We start from the raw sequence: 27917 nt of genomic DNA, 5'->3' as shown, positions 1-27917 counted from the left end.
TTATCTTTTATGGTTACTGGGCAACCTGACACTTTGGATGACCAGGTCAGGCTGCTCTTTGGTCACACTGTTCATGACATATGTGAGTTGGTGGCCAAAGTCTTTCCAAACCTCCACCGTAACTACCAGAACCACAACTGGCTGAGTGAGCGTGCTATCCTTGCTCCAAAGAACTTGGCAGTGGATGATATCAATGCTAAGCTTCTGGCCCAGCTTCCAAGAGAGGCCTCCAGCTACATGTCAATTGACACAGTGCCTGTTCCAGATGAGGTGGTTAACTACCCAATTGAATTCCTTAACAGCCGGGCACCAGCAGGCCTCCCACCACACAGCTTGGTGCTCAAAGTTGGTGCCCCAGTCATGCTCCTGCAGAATCTCGACCCACCCAAGCTCTGCAATGGAACGTGACTCACAATTAAGAAGTTGATGCCAAGAGTCCTGGAGGCCACAGTAATAACAGGCAAGGCCAAGGGAGAAGATCTCTTCATACCAAGGATTCCACTTATCCCATCAGACATGCCATTTGAGTTCAGGCGTCTGCAGTTCCCAGTCAAACCCAGCTTGCAATGTCCATCAACAAGGCTCAGGGAAAGTCCCTTAAGATGGTTGGACTGAATCTGGCAGAGCCTGTGTTCTCCCACGGCCAGTTGTATGTCAGCTACCCGGTTGGTAACCCAGAACAGCTATACATCCACTCACCAGGTGGCATGACAAGGAACATTGTCTATCAAGAGGCTCTTCAGAACTAATGGTCAGAAAACACTAAGTGAATTTCATGAAGAAATATTTCTCCATTCTAATATTTACATTTGCTGTTTAAAGCCATTTTATATTTGTAAAATTGCAATGTAAAAACAGTGAAATACACACAAAATTTTGATTAATTGATATTTACATTTACTGTTACCTATCTTTTGAGTGTAATTTTGTTATAAATTTGATTGCAAAACAAAGTCTGCATGAAGGACTTCAAATGTGTTTGTCTTTTAACAAAGTATTTCCACTTAGGTTGGGGAGTCCACCTCTTATAGTTCTGCCCGGCAAATTTTAGCCCATTAAATATTACATTTGTAAGACATCAGCATTATAAAAACAAATATTGGGCAATTGTTTTGATTAAAAAGATTGGTAATTGGCGTATATCTAAAACAGGTTAATCCAGGAAGCACCGGGTATCCCAGCTAGTGTCAATATAATACTCGCATTATGTTGCATAACTAGACAATTAGGTAACAACTCAAGAACGGTTTTAATAACACTAACCCAAATCAGTATCGGATCGGATCGAATTTAATTTCATCACAATAATATATTCTTGAAATTTGAATCGAAAGCCAGCTCTTCTTATAAATTATAAAAAATTCAGATTTTTTATTCACAGCTACTCATACTCGATCCCTGTTTTGATCTTATTTATGCATGTACTTGAATGAGAGCATGCGCTGGTACAGACTTTTTGATACTTTTTTCTTATACATTTATATCCAACGTGCTTGATAAATATAGTTGACTATAGTTGGATTTATTGCAATTATTTATTTTCCTATGGAAACACATTAATTAGAAAGTTACAAGCCTAATTTTCCAAAAGCATAGTGTATCACAAAAGATACACTGTTTATACAGGAAAGACTGTGCATAACTGGACGTGTACATGTCATTCACACATGGACCATTTGTTGCCAAGGTTTCCTGCGTGTGTGTGTCACAGATTGCAGGCAGTTAATATTTCAGTACAGAGGAGCTGCATTTGGCTACAGATACAAAGCTGGGTCAGGTTACCAGGTCCGCAGCGTGCCAGCACCCAAGAGTGTCTTCAATATTTGATTGGCGTTTTCTTTAGCTGCTTCCTCTTATTATTCAGTTCAGAATGAGCTTCTCCATTTGTATCTGAAAAAATAAGATTGCATAATTCATGTGCTAAATTAGGGTGATTTTTTTTAATGTTATCTATCTATCTATCTATCTATCTATGAATTCTATATTTTCAGTGAAGTTTTAATGCATGCAATGATATGATAAAACAGCTTGTATACGAGGTCTGTTAGAAAAGTATCCGACATTATTTTTTAAAAAACCATATGGATTTGAATCACGTGTGATTGCGTCAGACAAGCTTGAACCCTCGTGCGCATGCATGAGTTTTTTCATGCCTGTCGGTTGCGTCATTCGCCTGTGAGCAGGCTTTGAGTGAGGTGTGGTCCACCCCTCTCGTCTATTTTTTACTGCGAATAAATGTCTGAACGATTTGGAGCTTTGCTGCATCAATTTTTTTTCCAGAAACTGTGAGAGACCTCCAAGTGGACACCGTTCGAAAAATTAATATGGCTTTCAGGGACGATTTTATGGGGATTAAACAGATTACGGGGTGTTACTGCCACTTTAAGGACGGCCCACAACTGCTGAGAGCGCGGCGCGCTCCCAGCCCCCATCAACAGGCTGACACCCCGCTGGAACAACCAGATCATTTCCAACGTGAAAGTTTTGTTGATCCGGGACCTCGTCTGACTTTCACAAAAAGGCAGAAGATGTGGACATCAGCACTTTTTCCGGCACATTCCACCGTTACAGGAGTTTTTTTCATGGAAAGAAAAGCGGAGGGACGCGCCACGGCTCCGTTCATTACGCGGGACAAAACCACCTCGGTGTTGGTCTCTCAGGACAGCTTTCAGGTGGATTTCAGACAGATTCCGGTTGCTTTCCAGTCGTGTGAATATCCAATTGTGATTGTGCATGAGCTGGACATGCCAGAACATGTCCTGTGAGGCTTCATCACGGCATTGCTTTGCGCCAAGCGACTGCCAAGTGGAGCAGCTTCTCTTTCCATGACAAAAACTCCTGTAACAGTGAAATGTGCCGTTCATTTTTAATCTGGACTCTGTCTTGATCGGGTATGTCATCTGACTAGCACAGGAATTGTGAAAAGACGTGGACATCTAGCTAATCATTGTGATTAATTTATTCAGAAGAGAAAACTTTAAAAGCTTCAAAATGCATGAGTTGCTCTATATTTTAGGACACAATTGCTTTTAGTATTTTGAGATCTTATATAAATGCCCAAAAGTTGCTCTCGTTATGGTGGCTCAAACGTCACACGACTAATCGGCCAGGTCGTATGTGCCAGCAAAGCAGAGAGAAGCACAAAATGACATTGAGTTCAAGCACTCTTGGGGAGGTGATGGTCTAGTGGTTAAGCGTTGGGCTTGGCAGCAGCCTGGCATCGGGGTGAATGTGAGGTATTGATGTGTAAAGCGCTTTGAGCGTCTGTTGCAGATGGAAAAGTGCTATATAAATGCAGTCTATTTGCTCTCCTGAGAAGAGGTCCTTCCTCTTTTAAAGGCTGTTGGGTTTAATTTAAGGCTGTAAATATGCACTCCACAACTTTATTTACCCATTGAGAGCTTATCTGCAGAGCCTCCGCTTGAGGAAAATTGGTCGCTGTTCCCTGTCACAGCTCATATCATGATTTTAGATCAAATTAAGATATTTGAGCATTTTGTGGGCCGCCATGCACACGCTGGTTCATTTATTATGTTGGGGCTACGGATTATTTCATCCTGGTCATTTTTAGCTTTATTTTAAAGCATTGCTTCCTCTCCACATGTGCAATACTTTGTACAATATTTCTATGATTCCCAGTGAGCCCCAAAACACAATGTTTATTATGATTTTGGTTGGTGTGATCAGACAGAAGCTTCATTAAACTCAGGCTAATAAACATTTAGGGGTCATTGTCAGACATCTAACCTCTCTAGGTCATAGCCTGATGATCAGTGGTGTGCAGCTTATGTACATAAACAAAAAGGTTCCCAGGTTCCCATTTATGCAATAGCATAAATAATGCTGCACATGTTGGCTGTAAGTGGCAGACTGTATACTTCTGATGTGCAGCGTCAAGCCTCCTCCACCTGATCTACTGTTGAGGACTTCTTTCACCAGAGCCCCATTAGCTGTTAGATGTTCAGCGTTCCAAACGTTTGTCTTCAAAGCCCCTATCTTCTACCACAGAAAGGTTGAACCCCCACCTCCTGCCACCCCACCTACCCAGCCCACTCCAATTCATTCCTCTTTAAAATAATAATAATAATAATAATAATAATAATAATAATAATGAACATGACTAACAAGATTAACATTTCTCTGTTGGTGGGCCCAGCTCACTAAAAAGTTAGCTTTGATAACCATTCATCAGATAACTGAAAAGTTATATTTTATGACGATAAACCGATAAACTGCTAAAAAATTTATCTTTGTTACAAGATAACCCATAACTTTTCAGTATTGATTTGGACACGGCCACATCAGATTTCACTGTCGGCTTCTGATAAACCAGTTTCTCTTTAAGTGCTGCAGGGGCTTCTGGGTAAATTCAAGCATCACAAACACAAAGAACACATGAAAAATGAATGAATAAAAAAATAAAACCCCAAACACTGTCATGATCTCTCAAAAGCAGTAAAACACAGTATTAGAAGTGACATACACAGTTATTTACGAGCTAAAAGCTGCTGCTTTGTTCACACGCTTTCAACCCTGTGGCTTAAACACCTGAAATGCGTCCATAATGCATTGATTGGCAGAGTAAAATATATGTAGTAAATATAAATTCTTACCTGTTAGTTTCAGTGGGATTCATCTGAAAAAAGAATCATCCTGAGATTATGCAAAGCGGTGAAGAAACATCCCTCTGTGAGAACTCCTCTATCCCACCGAGTCATGGCGATACCGTCAGCCACAAAGAAATAAAATAAAATGATGTTAAAATTAGTCTGTTTCTGTTTGTGTGTCGAGCGGGCTTCTTGTTTTTCTTCTTTCGGATCCAATAGCAGACGGCACAAGCTTAAGGTGCATTTACCGCCACCTACCAGGCTGGTGAGTGATTGCTGAGATTTTACAAAACCTTAACTGCTGGCAGCCATAGTCATTTGTATACATGTGATGAAGTGATCCAGTGTCCTTTAGATATTTAAATAATTATTTTTGCATGATGTGTGATGCGTTTTGCAGCAGATTTCCAAGAGACAACGCTGTAACGTCCAAAGTGAACCTAAACTACACTACCCACAATGCTCCCTGTGTCAACTGGCCAATCACGTTTTGCGCTTAATGATGACCTCATCAGCAAGCAACAGCCAATCTGCCATAAATAAACACACAACAGACAGACTAAAATGTTTGATGTTAGGGTTTACAAATGTTTTTGACCGTTAAACTTTGCTCACTTTACCAGCAAAAAAAAAGTTATCAGACTGAAAGTTATCTGAACTAAATTTGAAAGTTATTGGAACTAAACCTATTGGATAATTGGTCTGATGATTGTTTGAAAACTTATCTGAAAAGCTAATCTGCTAGCAAAAACATTAGCTTTGATAATTATCTGCTATCGGATTAGCTGAACTGTGTCCACCACTGCATTTTTCTTAATTTCCCCCAAAATAAATTGTTTTTGCTAGTTTGTACTAGTTTGATTGTAAAGTAAACTTATTATTATAACATTAATCACCTTTGATTTTAATAACCTTAGAGCAAACAAAAAAATTGGGCACCTACTGTGATCTTTGCCACCCCCTAGAAACCGGGGCCGTAGAATATAGACCAAATTATCGTTATTTTTTTAAAGCCTTCAATTCAACATTCAATCAATCAACATTTATTTATAAAGCGCTTTACAGCACCAACTGGTGTCCAAAGTGCTTAACATTAAAAACACAAATAATCTCTAAATTGACAATTATCTCTAAATTGACAACTTCGGAATAGACAAGTATCACAAATCAAAGATTTGTGATTTTCTTAAAGGAATTTTGTTTACCTTGACTAAAATTGTGAAACATTTGACTGTATATAAAGGTATGGAGTTTTTTTTTTTAACTTGTTTTTACCACTTTATTGGCAAAGTAACAGCAATGAACAATTACATCATCACTCTATAAGGCTGTGAAGAGTTAGAAAAACTATTTCTTATGTTGTATATGTTGTAAATTTACACTTTGAACTTTGAAATTGAACATTGCAAAAGAGAAAATTAACTTTTGTTGTTGCTGTTTTTATTGTTATTTTCAGGTCTCCTAATTCCTACAATTTACTTCTTGTATTTTTATTTTGGGCTCCACCAATAAATGTGAGTGCTTTATACACTTTAATCATTTATTTTTTCACAGCACTATACTTCACACACTTAAGAGTTATTTAATGTGTTTGACACACTTCGGGATGCATTTAATACATCTGATATTCATTGACCTCAATTATTGACCCATTGAAACAAAATGAATTAATCAATGCATGCTTCCTGATTTATTCATCAATTTAGGAGATTGCATATGCACCTTCACTAATAATATCTCCCATCTGCCAAAAAATGTGATATGGTGTTCCATCAGAGGAAGCCTGCATGTCTCCAGAAATCTAACCTGTTGGTGCAATAATCAGCTGATCCAACTGTCATGATTAAATAAATAAGAGTCCAATATATTTTAGCCTCCACTGAAAGTGTAAAACCTGTGACAGAAGAGATGGCAGCCTTTTTTGTCGATGTGGAACATGTTTATCTGCAGACCTGTCTGATCAGTGTCCCATCAGTTCTCTTCAAAAGGCCATTTATCCTGGACCTTCTTTGTTGTCCTATCAGAGCAGTGCTGCACAGCAAATTGTCTCCCAGAATGCAGTCTGTGTGGGTGGAGATGAAGAAGAAGTAAGCGACAAGCGTGTTGCCCTAAATTGTTATTGATTTGGCTCTTTGAACCTTTTTCTCTAGAAGGTTAAGAGGAGGAACTGGCTTGAGGTTCTGAGGAAGAAATTGTCACCCTTCTTAAATTAAAGCCATATCTGTCATACCCTGTCATCTCTCTGCAATCGTCCTGTTCGTGCCGATTTGAAAAGTGAAACATATTTGAGATACTGACTAAATAGACATAATGCTGTCAAACTGACTTGTAACATAAAAATAATTTCTTTTTTCCTACTTCTCTTATTTTATTGTTACTGTTTGGTTTCTGCTGGTTATATCTGGAGTGGGTTTCAACTGGAACAGAAAATGTTTGATTTGGAGATGTATCACAAAAGGAGGCATAGCCATGAAGATTTTAAATGTGAATTTATGAGATGCGGCACGCCAGTACCTGCAATTTTGATGGAATTTGTTGAAAAGTTAGGTCTATCCTGAAATGTATTTCATGATATGAAGGGGTAAATATGGATAAATGGCTGAAATTATTGGTATTTATTACAATTATTATTATTATTATTATTACTATTATTATTGTTGTTGTTGCTGAATTTTAAACTTCACATAGAGACAGAGTAAATCTGGAACAGGCCATGTCAAACCAACGTTTACCCCCCGAAAATACTTCAGTTCAATTAAATTTATTAGTCGTATTTCCTGGATCCCGCACCCCATTCAGGAAAAGCAGTTGAAGATCAGTGAGTATTTTCTGGAATATAAATCGCAGCTTAGTATAAGTCCTGATTTAAGTCACACTTCTTGTTCTGTATGTGGAACACACTTTTTAACAGTTTTTCCCTGGGGGCCACCTTAACAGAGGACAGAAACTCAGTGTAGCACATGTGCACACTGCAGCATGCGCTGTTAATTAACATAAGGAATTTTCAATTCCAAAAAATAAGCAAGATGGACAACATATTGTATGTTATTTAATGCAGACTGGGCTAGGACTGCAATGATCAAATATTTTTTTGGAATCGAGAATTCTATCATTTATTTAATTGATTAATCGGGTAATCAGGAAAAACGTAGTTTAGCATTTTTAAACAATAATATCAATTGTGTGTTATGCAACATGTGTATTTATATGGAAACCGTGACTGACTGAGTGATAATAAGGTTTTATCAGTGCTTTTTATGGCATGGCATCCTCTGAAAGAGACTTTAGGTATATTTTGAAAAAGGCAATGTATTTGTTTTTTTAACCCACGGTGGGTATGCCGCTCTGTTTTTTGTTGCTGGATGTAATCATGCTAACTGTCTATTTCACGACCAGTGGATGGAGAGTTTGAAAGAAAAGCAAAGTGTTTGTTTTTATCTCACTGCGGGTGTGTAGCTCTGTTTATAGTTACTGACTTTAGTCGTGCTAACTGGTTATTTCAAAAACCAGTGGATGGAGAGTTTGAAAGAAAAGCAAAGTGTTTGTTTTTATCTCACTGCGAGTGTGTAGCTCTGTTTATAGTTACTGGCTTTAGTCGTGCTAACTGGTTACTTCAAGAAACAGAAGATGGAGAGTTTGCAAAAACAAGTAAAGTGTTTGTTTTTTTTAGTCGTCACAGGTGTACGGCTGTGTTTTTAGTTGCTGGGCGTAATCGTGCTAACAGGCTATGTCCCAGCCAGAGGATGGAGAGTTTCAAAGAAAAACAAAGCTTGTAATGTCTGTAAAAACACAGGGCTGGTGTGTTTTTGTTGCTCACTATGAGACAGAGCCACAACACAGACATCAATGTGTCGATTCGGCTTTTAGACACTTAGGAATCAGAAATTAGCCAGCTAAAGCTAACATTTTTATTCAAGGCCAAAATATGGCCATCGGGTATTGCGAAGGCCTTGCATCCATCCGTTCGTCTGTCCGACTGTCTGTCTGTCTGTCTGTGCTCAGCATAAGTCCATTCCCAGTACTGCAAAGGTCTTCAAATTCACGGGGAACATTCTTTGGACACAGGCCTAGGGTAAGTTCAAAGATGGCTAATCTTGACCTATTTTAAGAGGTCAAAAGGTCACATTCTGTTTCATATTGTTATCCTCATATGTCCGACAACATAAGTCCAGTCCTGTTATTTCCAGGGTCTTCAAATTCACAGAGAATATTCTTGGGACACAGACCTTGGACAAGTTCAAAGATGGCTAACCTTGACCTATTTAAAGAGGTCAAAAGGTCACATTTTGTTTCCTATTTTTACACTCATATTGCTAAGGGTATTTTAGCATTGCATTTTAACTTTTACATTACCTGGTAGAAGCTCTGCTTGGTGAACCGGCATTAAGGTGTCGATGTTTTCTGCTCAGATGTTGAATCATCAATGACGTGCTGTCATGGTACACCAGATCTGTTTTACAGGAGACACATTGTACTGTGTTGTCCCCTTTTCTTAGTTTGAAATTATTCCAAACTTTTCTGCTTTTCTGACATTTTTGACACTACACTTCTGACATTTTCAGCCTTTTATGGACAGTGCCATGACTCTCCCCCATCGCACCAATTTAAGTCTGAATGCGCTCTGTGTCAGTGATAACAGTTTGTGTAGAACAATGATACTGCAGCTGAGCAGGTCGCTGTGATGGCAGATACTTTTTTAATAGATGGACTTTGGTGACAGTAATTAATTGAAGCCTTAAGGCAAAGATTTTGACTTGAACATTTTTTGTAATCAAATTATTGGAGTTACTCAAGTAATCATTTCAGCCCTAGTTTGGGCTACAGTAAGATAAACTACAAGAGGTGTCTGCAGAGACTACAACTGGTCACAAACAGTTCCATTATTCAGTCTTGGATGAATCTAGGCTAGATGGAAGGATGGATTCCCGATGTGAAGCAGTTGAGAATCCATGACTCACCCTGGATGGGACAACCCACTTACATCTGGCTGGACTGGGACAATGAAGATCAAATGCTTTGTCCAAGAATATAGACAGGAAGCCTGACCTGGACACTCCTTTATTCAAACTCCAGTCTTTATCCTGTTACAAGAAAGATCTTCCAAAATGTTTATTTTGGAAGATCTTTCAAAGACCAATAAATGTAATAAATACATTTATTGGTCTTCGAGTCCACTGACATAGATGTGTGAACAATGTCAGAGCCTGGAAATGTATTTAATGTTATTTTCTATCATAAAACGTAATGAAAATGGGTCTTATACTGACGAATCACATTTCACAAAACTAAGATTGGTTTGTAAAGAAACCATTAAAATTTTGGGGTTGAACTACACAAAGACATGGACTCAGTTATGTTTTGAGCCTTTGCAGAGCTCTTCATAATAATGAGTAGATGTGTTAAATCACAGAATTAAATGCTAGTATCTTAATAACTTTCCTTCTCTATGTGAACAGATAAGTACCCTTATGAATAATTTGGTTTGCTCTGTGACCTCGTGAGTAATATTATTTGATAATTGTTGATGGTAGCTTCCTGTGTCAGCCAGTAAACTGAAATAAACTGTTAAATGTCTACATCAAAAGTCATTGGACTCTCACTTTATATACTGATAACAGAACAATGTACGCCATCTTTCCACATATTGATACAAACCCTCAATCTCTCTCAGAAAACACATTGACTGAAATCTCGTCAAAGCTTTTGCGCTCCTTGCAGAAAGCAGACAATGCCAAATAGCCAATGGTGGGTAATGGCTTCCGATCAATAAAGATGCCTGATGGTTTCTAACTCTGAGATTAGTGGTGAAGGTTAGGATTCACCGCAGGGGTAGATGTTTGTGGATCTTACTTATGAAGCCTGTCTTTTTATTTGATCCAAGAAAAAAAATCAAACCACTCCCATTCATGGGGAGTTTGACTGTAAAATGTAGCATGCTGCTTCTTTGAAATGCAGACAAGTTTTAAATTTATCTGAGACATAGGGTGCTATCTTCACAGTCTGTAACATGCTGCTGAAAGTGCATAGCAAATGAATTGGGCGTATCTAGGTAACACGCCTTTGCTATTTCCTTGGTGAGTAATTTGAGGGCAAAGTAAGGCACAGGGAGCAAAGCGGCTGTATTTATTCACTTAATTAAACCATGGACTGCATATATATATATATATATATATATATATATATATATATATATATATATATATATATATATATATATATATATATATATATATATACACACAGTGGGGGAGATAAGTATTTGATCCTTTGTCAATTTTGCAGGGTTTCCCACATACAAAGAATGCAGAGGTCTGTAATTTTTATCATAGGTACACTTCAAACTGTGACAGACAGAATCTAAAAAAAAAAAAATCCAGGAAATCACATTGTATCATTTTTAAATAATTAATTTGCCATTTATTGCATGAAATGAGTATTTAATCCCTTAGAAAAATAGACCTTAACAATTGGTACAGAAACATTTGTTTGCCATTACAGAGGTCAGACGTTTCCTGTAATTCTTGACCAAGTTTTCACACACTGCAACAGGGATTTTGGTCCACTCCTCCATACAGATCTTCTCCAGATATTTCAGGTTTGGAGTTTCAGCTCCCTCCAAAGATTTTCTATTGAGTTCAGGTCTGAAGACTGCCCAGGCCACTCCAGGATCTTGAAATGCCTTTTACGGAGCACCTCCTTAGTTGCCCTGGCTGTGTGTTTGGGGTCATTGTCATGCTGGAAGACCCAGTCACGACACATTATCAATGCTCTTTCTGAGGGAAGGAGGTTGTTTGCCAAAATCTCGCAATACATGACCCCATCCATCCTCCCTTACGGTGCAGTCGTCCTGTCCCCTTTGTAGAAGAGCACCCCCAGAGTATGATGTTTCCACCCCCATGCTTCACGGTTGGGATGGTTTTCTTGGGGTTGTTCTCATCCTCTAAACATGGCAAGTGGAGTTGATTCCAAAAGCTATTCTGGTCTCATCTGACCACATGACCTTCTCCCATGCCTCCTCTGGATCATCCAGATGGTCACTGATGAACTTCAAATGGGCCTGGACATGTACTGGCTTGCTGCCCTGCAGGATTTTAAACCATGACAGCATCATGTGTTACAAATGTAATCATTGTGACTGTGGTCCCAGCTCTCTTCAGGTCATTGACCAGGTCCTCCTGGGTAGTTCTGAGCTTTCTCAGAATCATCCTTACCCCACGAAGTGAGATCTTGCATGGAATCCCAGACCGAGGGAGATTGACAGTCATCCTGTGTTTCTTCCACTTTCTAATAAATAATCATAACAGTTTTTGTCTTCTACCAAGCTGCTTGCCTGTTGTCCTGTAGCCCATTCCAGCCTTTTGCAGGTCTACAGTTTTGTCCCTGGTGTCCCTGGTGACAGTTCTTTGGTCTTGACCATGGTGGGCAGGTTGGAGTGTGATTGATTGTGTGGACAGGTGTCTTTTATACAGGTAACAAGTTCAAACAGGTGCAATTAATACAGGTAAAGAGTACAGAATAAGAGGGCTTCTGAAAGAAAAATTAACAGGTTTCTGTGAGACAGAATTCTTGGTGGTTGGTAGTGGATCAAATACTCATTTCATGCAATAAATTTCATGCAAATTAATTATTTAAAAATTATACAATGTGATTTTCTGGATTTGTTTTAGATTCTGTCTCTCACAGTTGAAGTGTACCTACGATAAAAATTACAGACCTCTACATCCTTGGTAGGTGGGAAAACCTGCAAAACTGACAGGGGATCAAATACTTATTTCCCCCACTGTATATATACTGGAGAAACTCTGTGTGACATCATCCATAGGTTTTCTCAGTTTTAGAAATACTGCTTGGTGGATTTGTATGAGTTCATCCAATCATCGAGTCCCGCCCAATGGCATTTCAAGCCACTTAGAAGTACTGTATATACCCCAAGGCACTGACACCCCCCCCCCCCAAAAAAAAACACCTTTTTTGGGGCTCACCTTGTGGTGGAGACACATGTAAAGGTGTTGGAACCCTAAAATAGTGCCAAAGTTCCAGGAATGGATGTGACCCTTTTGTGTATCTTCTTAGCAAGCTAATATACAATACAGTGAAAAAAGGCACCACAGTCTACAATGAACTACAAGGCGTGATTGAGTAGTTTTGAGGCAGAGCCAGAAAAAGTATCCATTTCTCAAGCTCGCACACAGTGAGTCAAAACTTTACATATTTTATAGAAGTGTTGGTTGAAAACTTTTCAATTGCCTTTTGTATTTTGGACTTAAAATGAGTAAGACTTGAGTTTATAAATGAATTGTAGTCACTGGAGGTGCATTAAACCTCTTGGGCCCAGAAACATATATATAAAAAAAAAAAACATTGATGTGGACTCACCAGCAAGTCCATGGACCTTTGAGTGTTGTTGGATCCATCAGGGATGACAGAGAGGAGGAGTACAGGAGCCTAGTGAAGGACTTTGCTTGGGGAGGAGGAGTAACAGGAAGACAAAGGTTGGGAATGAGAGGAACAGGAGTTGCCAGTAAATCAGTATGAGTCAGTATGTCTGGTATTTATATTGTGTATTTATTGTTATATTTACAAACTGTATATCTTTTCTACTTTCACTTTTGATACTCTGTGTGCTTCTTACCTTATGTACTGCATTCCAATGCTGCTGGAACCTCAATTTTCCTGATGGAGTCTTCTCAAGGGATCAATAAAGTTCTGTCTAATCTCTAATCTAATCTAAAATTAAATCTCAACGAAAATTAACTACACAAAGTAGATGAACAATTTTCCACAATATGACCCCTTTTAAAGAAATATTAAAAAGTTCAAACGCAAATTTTTTTCAGTCCAGACAGTTTTTACTTTAAAATAAAAAGTCTCCTTCTGAAAGGAATCACAATTATGTGTCACATGAAGTGAATCAAATGTTGCAAAATCGCTGCAAAGTGGCCTTTTTATGCTGATTTTAAAGTGTACTTTTACCTCAGTTTAAAGCTGGAGAGAAAGCCTGAAACAGTTGAACTCATATTTTGGAAGACAAACTACTCATTTCATCCTCCTTTCACTCTTTCATGCCCCTCCGCCCACCTGCATCCATCTGTATCTCTCAGTGTGTCTCTGCCTTCAATGCATCAATAACAGCTGAAGAATCACAAATATTTCATACTCTTGCCTGTGAATGGCCTCCATCAGCTCGAATGGATTCCATCAACTTGAGGTGATTTGCATTTCTTAAACTAAGCAAGTGCACGATGCATTATGCAACACCGGCAGTGCCTTCTGCATAAATCCAGCAGTTTGAGTACTTATTTGAGAACATTTCATGGATTCCTTTTACTGAACATTTGCCTCCAAACAGAAGTAACAGGCTGTTCCCATACAGACTTAAAGTGAAAGCGAAGAATTATAGCGGTAAATATTTTTTTTTTTTCAGAAAGCTTTTGAGCCTCTGAATGTAGCACACAAGATTTAATTTATTTTTCTCCACAGCAAAGTTGGCGTGATTCGGCATATCACACGGGCCCCGGCGACTTCAGTTTTGTGCGTGGACGCTGAAGAGTCCACCTGGTGTCCCCCGGCTTTCCGAATACATTTAGATGAAAGACAGTGCACTTGTTCTGCAGGGAACGCAGGCGTCTCCTGCACCCTGGCCAGCACATGTGAGCCAGCTGAGGAGTGCTCACCTCCCTCAGAGAAAACACTCAGAAGAAAAGGTTGGATTTATTGTATTTTTATTGTTTTGAGAAACAACCTGATGTACCTTCACAGTAGTATCATCCCTCCAGTGGGATTTAAATGTGACGAAATTGAGGATGTGGGATTACATTTTGACACAGTGCTTCATTTGTTAGAAGAAATGAAAAATGAAGACGAAGAACACTAAGAAGTGATTCAAATTCCGGTGGCGTCTTTCAGATCCATCGCCTGTAGATATCAGGCAACTGAGCGATTTAATTGGAAAGAGCGTTAATGACAAAAACTTGAAATTTACAGCCAACATCACCTTCATCCCTCTTGTGCTCAGATCAAACGACATGTCCTTTGAAGGGCCCCCGAGGTTTGGATATCAGGGTTTATCAGCAGTCACAGAGACAGTTTCTGTCCTGCCGCAGAAGTGATGCTTTGACTCATCGTAAAAACAGCAGACAAATGTGAATGTGTTCACCAAAGAGCTCTTGTTTTCATTTGTTTTTTTTTTAATTGCTCAAATAACAATGATGCAATTTACACACATCTTAGTGAAAATGTTGGCTGTGAATGAAAGAAAACGACACTGGAATGAGATTCAGATTTGAGATTTTTAGTCATTTGGACAAAGGTCCATAGAACTAAATGGCATCAAGATTTGTGTGGCACATGTCCGATCACTTTCTGAAAAACTGTTCATTATTTATTTATTTATTTTCTGAATATTTCATCCAGGCCTTCCTTGAGGGATTGTCTGGTAAAGGTAAGATGGATTTTCTGATTGAATCCCTGAGGGGACCCCGAGCCCCCAAGAAGGGTGGGGGAAAAAAGCCATTTTCTCCCTCTTCAATTTATTGCAAAAAACTGATCATTTAAGACCTCCCTGCTGCAATATTTACCGTGAGTGAAATACTTGTGGTATTTAATGTTCTATGCTAATGGCATTAGCACTTTTAACAGCTAGTCTGATCCATTAAACCCTAGTAATGCATGATTATTGAGAAAATAAGCGGTAAACAACTTGTCCTCTAATATTGCATGAAGATTATTTGAGAGGCTGTCTACAGGCAAGGCAAATGCCATTGTCCTTAAATTGTTTTAAGGGCTCTCCGGGGCCACAGAAAAAGGACCAAAAAGAATATTTTTCTCTGTTTTTTTTTTTTTGTGGGGGGGGGGGGGGGGGGTGTGGAAACTGTTTGGTAACTTTTTCTATTAATCTGCACATATATTCCTTGAATAAATGTCTACCAACATTTTTGTTAACTTTGAATAATTAATGTCACTTTTTCCATATCTAGCCAGAATTACTCACTTCCTCCATTTCTTTTTTGTCACTAGATGTCGCAGTAGCACCACATTCAGGACATAAACAAAGCTTCTCTCCTTGTACCACTCTTCCCCAATCCTCCCTCCTCCCTTTTTATCATTTTGGATTGGTGATGATACTGGAATAAAACAAAGATTGGTCAAAAACCTTGCCTTCCACCATGCTGGACCCGACTATATGTCCTTGCTTCTTCGTTTGCTTTTTGTGCAGAACACTCTGTCACCTGGCTCCTTCTTTTCTTTTGGTCATTCATTTAACAGAATATGTGTTTTGTGCATAAAATGGCCATGTTATTTCAACTGAGCCTAATCCATATAATGTATATACGTATATCAGCATATAAATGATGTACTGTGGCACAAGCCACAGCCGGCCAAGAGCGCAATGCGGTGAGGAGCCAGGGGTTGCCTCTGCACACACAGGTACTGACCATGCTGGGCATCCTGGGCATTCCAGTGTGAGCTGGCTTATCGGTCAGGCTTCGGCCAGTCAACTTTGTGCCAAGCCATGCCAGCTGTGTGGAACGTAATCATCTGAATCTCATCCAGGTACATCACATTCCAACATTACAGCACATTTTGCAGCGAGAGCCGGGTTCCTGAATGTAATTGCAGGTATTAACTACACACGTGTTGCTATCAAGGCGCCATCACATGATGAGTTTGTTTGTGTTAATAATAAACATTTTCGTTCCATCAATGTTCAAATCATATGTGGTGCGCAAATGGTCGTCAGGCTAGAAGGTGCGGTGTATGACCGGGGGGGGCCCTGCTTGGTGGTTAAATAATTTATCTGTGTAATTGTTCCTAACAAAATCCAGCACAGACACATTCGGGCATGTGCGCATTCAAATATTTTTTATTATTATTATTTATATGTTTTCTTTTTTTGATGGTGGGACTAGACAGCCTCTTAACAAGCCCCCGACTGTGTTCAGTATTTGTCAATAAAAGCGTGTGTGATGTTAATGTCACACGCTGTCAGCTGCCGTGTACCTAATATCTTTTTACTTGTGTAAAGTAATTGTGTGCACGCACAGCTCAGCTCAACATTTACACAGACAAATGTACTTATTTAATTTCCGTTTTACATTACAGTGACCTGAGAGAATGGTGATCTAACCACAGCTTTCATTGTTTTTGCACGTTGAATTTGAAAGTTCTTTCACTTTTACACAAAACAACACAGAGATGATGGCGGGTGTCATCAAACACACAACACTCTACACTTATGGTGCCGTCAGCAAAACACAAAGTATTTGAATACATTTGCATATTCAGATAGAGGTGTGGCCAGGGAGGAGTTTGGTGCGTGTGCACGTGTGCTCGATTCCACGTTCAGCTGGCTGTGCAAACCAAACATGCCTACACCCACTTTGCTACATCTAAATATATTTGTGCTTATGCCTGATTCAGGGTTTTGGCGTATGCCAACATTTAGCAGAAAGTCAACGCAAGTCTATTATCTTATAATCAGTCAGAGAAACATGAGAAGACCATTTATCATGAACACTCTTCTATCAACACAATATAATTATGTGGATGTAAAAACTTTAATATCTTGGAAACAGTTGCCAAACAGCCATTTTATTGTCATATTTGAATTCAGCATGCCAAATTCCATAATAAATAGCACATGTTACTGAAGAAGACAACTTCTAAAAAATTGTATCCCATTGGAATGTGAACATGTATTGAGCTGAAACTAAATTTCATAATCGTGCTACTTATCTGTTGTTTATCTAATCCAAAATAGAATTTAACCTGAAACTTAATGTGCGAACATACTGTCTTATTCAGTTCCCTAATTATGTTTGGGGCTTAATGATAAAGCACAGTATGCATATGAATGCTGTGACAGCCTGTGTGATTTATTATTCACATTTTTTGGGATCTGAGTCGGCAGAGAAAAAAAGGTTTGATAACTTTATGTTTAATTATTCATGCAGATGAAATTATTCCTTTCTTAATATTGTCTCTCTCTGGAGAAAGGTCATTCAAATTTAATAAGAGTGAAGGATTTTGGTGTTACTGGGGTTCTATTTTATGTTTGCTTGAATGATTGGATTCCTCTGATGAGATTGACCACGAGGCTCTGGTGTGATTTTTGTGTCACTATTTCTAATCTGGGTTTGTTTTATGATCGGATATCAGATTGTGACTTTTTGCATGCACATACATCAAACTGGTAATTGACATCATCATTGTCATTCAAGAACATCTGGAGCGCATGAATAGGGAAGGGGGAGCGCAGGGGGAGGGGGGTCTTTCCTGCTTTTTCAGCTTCCAGTATGTATCAGGTCAACCACACTATATGAAATACTCTGGATTATATGACTGAACTAAATATCTGCATGTTTTCATCTAATCAACCCATTATTTAAAAGAAGATCAAACATCTTTGAAATATAGACAGTGCAGAGAGACTCTCTGATTGCTCCTATTACTTCTGATAGGAAAATAAAACTATAAAAACACTGCTTTCACAAATTTTAAGGCCATTGTTGAAAGTAATTTACTTCTCAAGCAGAAGCATTTTGTCTTCATTTGTAAGTTGACTACATGCAAATATATTGTGTCACTGTGTGAAATTACATTTCTAATATTTTTTCTAAGTTCTCAGCCTTGTTTTGCTCTTGGGATGAAAAAGAAGCACATTCTCACTACTATAGCAGAACACCAACAATATTTTCATTTTTTGGCCAAGAAATGCCTATGTTTCTTGATTTATCAAATAAATAAATAAGAGGGTATTGAAAATGGATGGATAATATTGCATGTTTTGTGGATTTATGCATTTATTTGTTATTATAATTTCAAGAATAGACAAAATAGTATGAAATTAGAAATGCACTCAGAAGAGTTCATTTGAGGCAATTTGTTGTGATTTGGTGCTATATAAACAAATTTAATTGAATTGAATTAACAGGTCAGTTACTTCAATCAGTGGTTGTTTTCCCATTTATGTGGTGTATTATGAAAAATAGAAAATAGTATGTAAATATTTATGTGATTGCCCCTATCTAAAATAAATGAACAAAATACTACTAGTACTATTGATAATAATAATAATAAAATAAATAAATAAATAATAATAGTAATTATTATTATTGATTAGTTAGTTAATTAATTAATTATTTAAATGAGATCAAAACTGCTCAGAGAGATTACAGTGAAGTCATGCCCACATTTTAAATTATGACCCATGTAGAGAAAATGTTTGGCTTCACTAACAATGAGTTAACTGAACTCATTTACATAAAATTACATTTTCTTAGCGTGGGGCTGGAAATTTGACCTTGACCTTTTACCTTGATTGTTGACCTATCATAGCTCAAACCGAAGTGCCTCCTAAATCGGATCCACTTCAAAGAAGACATTGTCAACATGTCTTGCTAAAATAAGTGCAAGCACAGTTACACAGACACCACAATAGTCACAACAGCACATGCCCGCAATGATGTCAATAAATGGCGCCAGGGTAACTCCAACATATGTATATTCCAATCCTTTGAACATCTGGATGATTTACTAATTTAATTTTCATGCAGTATTTCACAAGAAAATGTAAATTACTTTTTCATTATTTTTAAAGCCCTAGCTTGCAATGTTTCAGCAATTACAAAAAGAGAAAAAAAAGTTATCAGGCTCTTTAATTGGCCCATGTTGCACCTATCCAGGAAGTTGAATAAAAATTACTCCATTAAATTATTAGTAATGTTGATGAAAACAACAAACCAACCAACACAGAGATGAAAACTCAACTTCCTTAGTGAATATAGAAAGAAAGGACATTAATTTGTACAATTTCCTGTGATTTATTTTAAATTCCTGAGATAACGAAGAGATAAAGTACATATTGTGCTGGTACTTTAGTCTTATTTGATCGTTGGAGTTCTGAATCCAACAGATGGCATGCAGTGGTCTGGTATAGCTGAAAAGGAGACAGCATTTCTCCTTCATTTTCTTTTTTAAGGACAAAAGGGACTTTTTCCCCACTTCCTCGGGGCTGCAGCATGTTTCCCTGCCAATCATGAGTCAGTGATTGAATTAATGCCAGGTTTGCAAGCTGGGCTTCCGCTGAACGACAGACAGATCCAGAGTAGAGATTAGGCGAGTGTGAAGTTCACCCTCCATCACAACTCCTCACATGTATTCCTCTCGCCCGAACTCAAAGGCACCTCAGAGGATGAGAGCGCTCTACTGACAAGCCCTGAATCGTCTTGTCTGTGCAGAATGCAAACTAGGCGGATGCCCATCTCTTTCTTTCACCTCTCGAGGAAAGACAAGAAAGTGCATTGACCCTGGATTTAAAATGCAAAAGCCAAGTTTTTCCAGATAATCTTGTCCATAAAATGTAGCCTCAAAAAGAAAGATAGAATTCTTCACACAATATAACAATTAATCAAAGGTTGTTTGATTGGATCTTAGATAATGTCTACAATTAATAGGCGCTACCTAGAAACACAGGTAGTTAACTGAATAGTACTAAATATTTTACTATATTGGGCAAAAAATACTGAAAATACTCACATTTTTGGATGCATACATTAGTACTGTCATTGATGTCATCAGAATCAATGTATTCAGTGACAACTGTTTCCCAATACAATACTGATACAAGCAGTCACATTGATAGCTTTAAACACTGATTTGTTGAAGAATAGTGCAGCAACATTCATTGTTCTTCCTGGCAAAGTTGTCTGCATGGTGCGTCTCTTGAGGTGCCTCTTCTCCCTGCAGTCAGAGCTGTACTGCTTAGTTGTCTTTTGAAAACAAGTTTAATCTTTTTTTCTGCATTGAATGGCTTGCAATAGTGTACATAAAAGGTACAGTACTGCCACCTATGATATCAATTACAAATTGCAAGTGTTTATGCTTTAAACAACACTTGATGATAATAATGTACTAATCCTTGCATGCTTTTACACTGTACAGTGTAACGATTGCAACACTGAACAAATAAAATGTTAGTATTATAATAGGAAAGAACAAATGAATAGAGATATGCATAACATTGAAAATGTCCCGAAAGTATGTTGCATCCGAGGCCATAGGATCCAAGTCTAAAGCCAAGTGTTGTGCAAATATATCATACTGTAGTTCCCCCTATTGTAACTATAGGGGGAGGTGATGGTCTAGTGGTTCAGCGTCGGGCTTCAGACCAGAGCATCCACTGTTCAAAGCGCAACAAGACTGGAAAATCACTAAGAGCCCTTGGGCAAGGTCCTTTATCCCCTAGTTGCTCGCGGTGTGTAATGAGCACCTTGCATGGCAGCACCCTAACATCAGTGTGTCTGTGTGCATGGGTGAATGTGAGGCATAACTGTAAAGCACCTGGAGCTTCTGATGCCGATGGAAAAGCTCTATATAAATACAGCCCATTTACCGTAGTTGATGTGGCCCATTCCTATAGACCTGTGTAATTTCAAGCCACAGCGGATTCAGATGTAGATTTATATGATCTTTAGTGTACGTTTGTGATGCAATGTATTGGGATCACAGACATTAATACATTATCTGGGCGAAGGAATATAATAAGGCCTGTACAGTGATGAGGCTGTATCCAAAGATTTTTACGTTAGTACTTGTAGACAGCATAGCGTAGCTTAGATTATTTTACGTGTAAAGTTACAATGATGGGCACATTTTCATTTGGTGGGAGGTAAACAGTGCAAAAAAATCCGTAAAATCAAGGGGCCTGGAACTGGCCTTGGCTTATTGCTTGAGGCTGGACAATGACGGGGCCACTGCCAAGACGGAGTGATTACCTAGCGAGGCTGAGACCACGGCTAAGGCATCAAAAATATTGGCCTTGAGATATATATATATATATATATATATATATATATATATATATATATATATATATATATATATATATATATATATATATATATATGTGAGGCTGTGGGTATGACCAGGCAGATTCAAAACAATAAGAACGAAATTGCATGTCTCAATTTCTCCACTTGGAAGTGGTCAGATTTTGACAGGTCAGACTGCTTGAGCCCCAGATAATGTTGTCATTTTCTCCCTTTTGAGCCAGATTTGAGAAACAAACCTTGGAAAAATAAAGTTCATATTTTACAGTCTTCCCATTTCCGGTTGCATAATCTGAGTACTTTCAATATTTGAGGTTGGCATTTTCTGATAGGCTTGAACCCAAAATGTGAAGGCATGACAGTTCCACTTTGGGAATCCTCTCTTTGTTTCATGCCAAGGCTTTAAGCTCAGGATTCCACTGTTGCCACAAGGATATAAGCAAGTCATCTTGGTGGGGGACATCTACTGTTTGTAGTGATTTCACCGAGTTTAAGCTTTAATAGACAAGCATGAGAGTGTTGAGGGGGCAGGAATGGCTGAAAATATTTAGTATAATTTTGTACAACTCTCCTCCACTTTTAATGTTTAAAATCATGCCTTTTTAGAGGATGTGTGTTATTATTGTAAAACTTTCCTTCATTTCTTTCTGAAGTTATTAATTATCCCATTTTAAGGTACTTGCAGACAGTATAATGTCCATGTGTTGTATATCAAAATGTTCAGAACGACACAGCTTTGAGCGTGAGACACAGTATTTGTCTTAAACACTCCTTAGTTCAAAAAAAGTGGTGTAATACATGAAAATATTTAGTTCAGCGTAAAATAAATGCCAAAAAATTAAAATGATGTGCCATGCAGCTCAGGAGTGCCACCTACTGGGAGCTGCACACCAGGGAGCTAGTACATTGCAAGTGAGCATATTTGTAAAACAAAATCACTTACCAGTGTTTGCTGAATGTCTTCTATTCTCAAATAAACCCTTATTGTGTTAATAAATTCCCTCAGTCATAGAAAACACTTGACATTTATGATGCTAAAGTCCTTCACTGACTATTCCAGAAGGGAACAAGATGCAGCTATTGTAAGCATAGAACCATGTGATATCCAGTGTCTAGGATAGGCTGTGAGTGATGCATTGAGTGATGCATTGTAGTTTCAGGAAGTGGTCAAACAAAGTCTGTGACATTGCATTGCTGATTTATTAGTAGAAATATCTCACAACATTGATCTGCCTTAGTGTCAGCGGAACCCAGAGGATGACATATGTTTTAAGATATCATAAACCACTGATTGGCACCAGTTGTTGCATGTTCAACTACACTTGAAAGGCTATATAAGCTATTTGAGGCTGCCTGTTGATTTGTTCAGTTGTTCAGCAAACAGTGTTTTATAAATTACTAGCTGGTGTACCCGGCGCTGCCCAGGTTAACCTGTTTTAGACATAAGCCAAATGCCAATCATTTTAATCAAAACAATTGCCCAACATTTGTTTTTGTAATGCTGATGTCTTATAAATATAATAGTTAATGGTTTAACGTTTGTCCAGCAGAACTATAAGAGGTGGACTCCCCAAACTAAGTGGAAATACTTGGTTAAAAGACAAACACATTTGAAGTCCTTCATGCAGACTTTGTTTTGCAGTCAAATTTATAACAAAATTACACACAAAGGTAGGTAACAGTAAATGTAAATATCAATGAATCAAAATTGAGGTAGTGGTGTATTTCACTATTTTTACATGGCAATTTTACAAACATAAAATGAATGTATTCAGACAGGAAGGCAAACTGGGTTGTACAGGACAGTCAGGTGCTTAACAGTTGAGAACACAGAGTAGCTGAAGAAAGGGATTAAATAAACAGAGATGGCCAACACATATACAGAGCTGGGAATTTGAATCTGCCTGGTCATACCCACAGCCTCAGTCTAACCATGTTGTTGTTTTGCTGAGTGTGCTGAGCTGAGTGTGCTGTCGAAAGGGATTAAATAAATAGAGATGGCCAACACATATACAGGGATGGAAATTTGAATCTGCCTGGTCATACCCACAGCCGGCTATTTTGGGAGTAATTTTCAGTTCAACTTTTTTTTTAAAATGGTACCGGTTTGTTCCCCATGTCATGAGGATTCAGAATATATATAGTTTTTGGGGCTACATATTATAGTTTGGGAGTTTATCCCGGACAGACAGAAAGACAGACAGAAGTGGCAGCATGAAAAGCACACGGTACAACACTGTGTGGTCTTACATAAATGGCTATTTTGGTGGTAATTTTCAGTTCAACTTTTAAAAAAATGGTACCAGTTTGTTCCCCATGTCATGATTCAGAATGGCTACATATTATAGTTTGGGAGTTTATCGCACATGGTACAACACTGTATGGTCTTATATAAATGGCTATTTTGGGGGTAATTTTCAGTTCAACTTTTAAAAAAATGGTACCAGTTTGTTCCCCATGTCATGAGGATTCAGAATATATATACTTTTTAGGGCTACATATTATAGTTTGGGAGTTTATCCCGGACAGACAGGCAGACAGACAGACGTAGCCCTTTATGTATATAGATACCACATTCCAGTTGCCTCAAAAATTGTAAGTCATGACGGGGAGTGATGTCACACCTGAATTAAATGGGTTCCAGTTTCCACATAACACCACAAGTTTGGCACCTCCAAGAAAGTGTTGTACTTGCTCGTTCAGACTGTAGAGAGCCACAAAATAACAAAAATAATGTTAAAGAGCAGATTCTTGTGTTTTCACTGCTCGAATTATTGCAGAGTGTAGTCAGTCATCATTGGTGGCAACATCTGCTAGGTTACTTCATATTAACAGCACCAGTTGGTGAACACCACATGACATGGTACTGTATTTCTCACATTAAAAACCAATGTAGCAGCATGTCTGCAGTAGAACAGTACTGTGTGTATGATTTATTAAACTGGACACAAAACAAAAACAGAAGTGCTAATTTTCTTTAAAAAAATAAAATAAATAAAGACATACAGTTTTAAGAACAGCCATCTTGGATTGTGAACTTTTTTGGTGACAGATATTTTTGTGTCTGTTTGTGTCCACTACTTTGGGTAGACTTGACTCAAAATCGAATGCTGTGTATTCCAGGACCAAGCTATGGGTAATCAATATGTTAATTTACTTCTGAGTATCTTGCTAACAAAACCAACATACGTGTGAAAACACAACCCCTTTGCCTGAGGTCATAAACAAATAGAAACATACACACATGCTGCAAAGCTGTAAAATTTTAATTTGAATCCAATTAAATTTTTCCCGCAAATCTGATTGGTGAGATTTCAGACCATAAAATATTGCGTAGATGGTGGCAAAATATCTGACTGTTTCACATTTAATGTATAACTCCACGCCCTGACCGCATTGCTGCACAGGTGTCAATCATGGTGCTGTCATCTGACAGCAACAGAATCTGGTGGAGCGACGACACCGAAATGCGTGAATTTAATGGATTTAACTGGATTGATTGATGGGATTTACCGTGGATTTAACCCAATGCAGCTGATGAGATGGAGAAATCTGTGAGTCTGCTCACAGAATTTCCAGTTTGGCATGAAGATGCTGTTGCCATGGTAAGCTTTGACGAGCTGACCACACCCTTTCACAATGATTCGCAACTGAATAACTTACAGAAAAATAAACCGTGCAAATGATGGAATTGGATTTCAATGGGAATAACCCTGTTGTGTCTGATGATTTTTGGATGTTCATGCTGGATTACGGTCACAAATATCCATTTTACTATGTTTTAAAACTCAATTTGCGACTGCAAATTCCAGCATGAATTCTACTCAACACTTTTCACATCATTTTAGCTGCTCATTGTTTTGTTCTCTTCATTTGCCTGGTAACAAACTTGAATTTGTGAGTGATATTTTCCCCAAGTGGTTAATGCACTTGGTTTCAGTGCAGAAGGTTCACGGTTCAAACCCCACCCCTGTCACTTTTCTCCATGTAATGTGGAGTTGTATCAGGAAGGGCAGCCAGCGTAAAACGTCTGTCAACATGCAGAACCACCTCTTATCTGCTGTGGCAACTCTGAGTGAAAACAATGGAGCAGCTGAAGGGATTTACTCTGCATTTGAAGTTTACATCATATGAATTTTTCATTGTTGAACAAACCTTCCTCAACAAAAATGTTTTACTTTGAGCTTTCAAAGAAACAGATTTATTCCTGACTGAATGTCTGCTTTTGGATATGTGTGTACTATTCCGGCCCTATCCTCCAACAATCAATTTTTTAGCGTGCCGGATGCACTTGAGTGATGGCAGCGCAAAAGTAGTGACACTCAGCCATCACGGAATGAGTGCATCAAATGATTGCCTCAGAGAAATTGTTGTATCTTCAAATGTCTTTGAGAATATCTCCCTCCCCTGTCTGCTTTTCCTCTACTTTCCACTCACCAACACTTGGAGACTTTCCTTTGAGTTATGTTATCAGTTTTTTGGTTCACTGCGGTGCACAGTTTCGTGAAATGGCTGTTTGGTCCAGCAGGAAGCCTGTAGTGGAAATTCCATTACCTTCTGTGAAGATCCTAATCGTAGATTTACACTTACCACGCTCCAAAGATGTAGCAACACGAACTAAAGTATTATCTTCAGCCAAAGGGGAGAATGGGAGACTTCACCATTAAAGACTATACGCCTAGTTTAGCTAAATTAGAATAAACACTACACAAAACATGCAAAAAGGCAAACTTTTCTGAACTATATTTAACTAAATTTTCATTTAACTATCTAGTTCCACTTATTATAAAACAAAATTAGTTAACCAGCCAAATTTCAGGAAGATACAGGAGATGAATTTTGGAAAATGTCTTACAAATCTTAGTGATGAGACTTTGAAACATTTTGTTTTGATTCACTTCCAAGTTGAAAACAGACCTTTTAACCTGAAACAAATAAAAAAAAAATGCCAATGGAGGTGAAAATTCAGTTATGATTCCTTGAAATAAGTGTTGGATGCATGTATCCACCAAACTGCCAAAAAAGAAGAAAATATATGACAAAAGAAAGGTAGTAGTCAATCCATCGGTTTCCTGCTGCCTTAGATTTAGACGTGCTCATCCTCATCCCAGCCGCTTCACACTCGGCTGCGAACCGACCCAGTGAGTGCTGGAGGTCACAGGCCGACAAAGCCAACAGGACCACATCATCTGCAAAAAGCAGTGATGAGACCCTGAGTCCACCAATTTGGAAACCCTCCTCCCCTCGACTACACCTCAATATCCTGTCCATGAATATCACAAACATGATTGATGACAAGGTGCAGCCCTGGCGGAGACCAACCCCCACCTGAAACGAGTCCAACTTACTGCAGAGAACCCGGAAGTGTTGTGTCTTTTTCAGATAACACATTAGCTTCAAAATTGTATGGTGAGTCCAAAAACGTATTTCAGATGAGACTCAAAACATTTCAAAAGATTAAGATGCATTTCCCTAAAAAAAACAAAACAAAAAAAAAACAACTAATAATCATATCTAATTGAAGTATGACTTGAGTGATTTTGTCTTATATTAACTGGAATGACCTATTTGGCTAGAAATTAGACAAAGACTTTGTGATTTTGCAGCAAATCTGAACAAAAGGTAGTCTACACTTCCCCAGAAATAATGGTTTGTGAACTGCCTTGTGTCATGTGAGCGTTGGTAATTAGCAATAAGAGAGAGAGCAGCAACAGAAGGAACTGAAGTCCTTGAGATCACTTTAGAGGGTGGCAGAGCCAAAGGACTTAAATTGGAACCTTATTAGTATGTCATTAACACGCCTTTTACCTTGTTCTCCAATGTTGCCTGGATAATTAACGCTCTGTCGCGTTTCCGCTCAGACCACAGGAGGATTTTTTATGGAAGGCAATTCCTCTATCGAGCTAGTGCTTTTAGTAGAAATCATTCTAACCTACCATTATCCTCTGATCGCCCACTCATTCCACGCTAAATCAGTTTGCTTGGACTCTGAGCAACTTACCGTTGGCTATTTTTAGTCATGTAGAAAAGAGGGTAAAACAGATAAATTCATTGGAATGAGATTCTCTCACTGTAGAATGTTGTACTTTGCTTCTAGATGTCTACTGAAATACTTGAACTTGAATAGGCACCACATCAAAAGGAAACAAGTGGATATTGAAATTAAATGATCTTTGGTCATCAAGAAAGTCAGAATTAAATCCAAACAATTCTTATCTCTGGCAGTTAATTCAACCAATAGACAGACACACATATATATAGAGAAAGCTGGATATAACAGAGGAGAAAGAGGAAGGAAAGAGAGAAAGATCCTGACTGAGAGAAGCTTTCTGCAGCAATCACGTGCAGTGTCTATCAGAAACAGTGCACGTCAAGACTGGGCCTGTTCAGTCATGCCCTCGTCCATCATCCCGTCCAGGAGCCAATCAAGAGACAAACATTCTCATCAAGAGGGGATTGCCAAGACAAGATGGATATATAG

General features: G+C 38.4%; 1 protein-coding gene and 1 pseudogene across 1 annotated transcript in view; both read left to right on the top strand.

Moving 5' to 3' along the window:
- lingo2 (leucine rich repeat and Ig domain containing 2) overlaps positions 1-27917 on the top strand; it is an 845050-nt gene that overhangs the window by 625234 nt on the left and 191899 nt on the right. The gene's annotated exons all lie outside the window — the stretch shown is intronic.
- Positions 10-14716, top strand: LOC117519692 (annotated as a pseudogene).

Source organism: Thalassophryne amazonica, chromosome 11, assembly GCF_902500255.1.
Source record: "Thalassophryne amazonica chromosome 11, fThaAma1.1, whole genome shotgun sequence".
NCBI lineage: Eukaryota > Metazoa > Chordata > Actinopteri > Batrachoidiformes > Batrachoididae > Thalassophryne > Thalassophryne amazonica.
The sequence above is the reverse complement of the archived record's forward strand: the minus strand, read 5'-3'. Positions and strand labels throughout refer to the sequence as shown.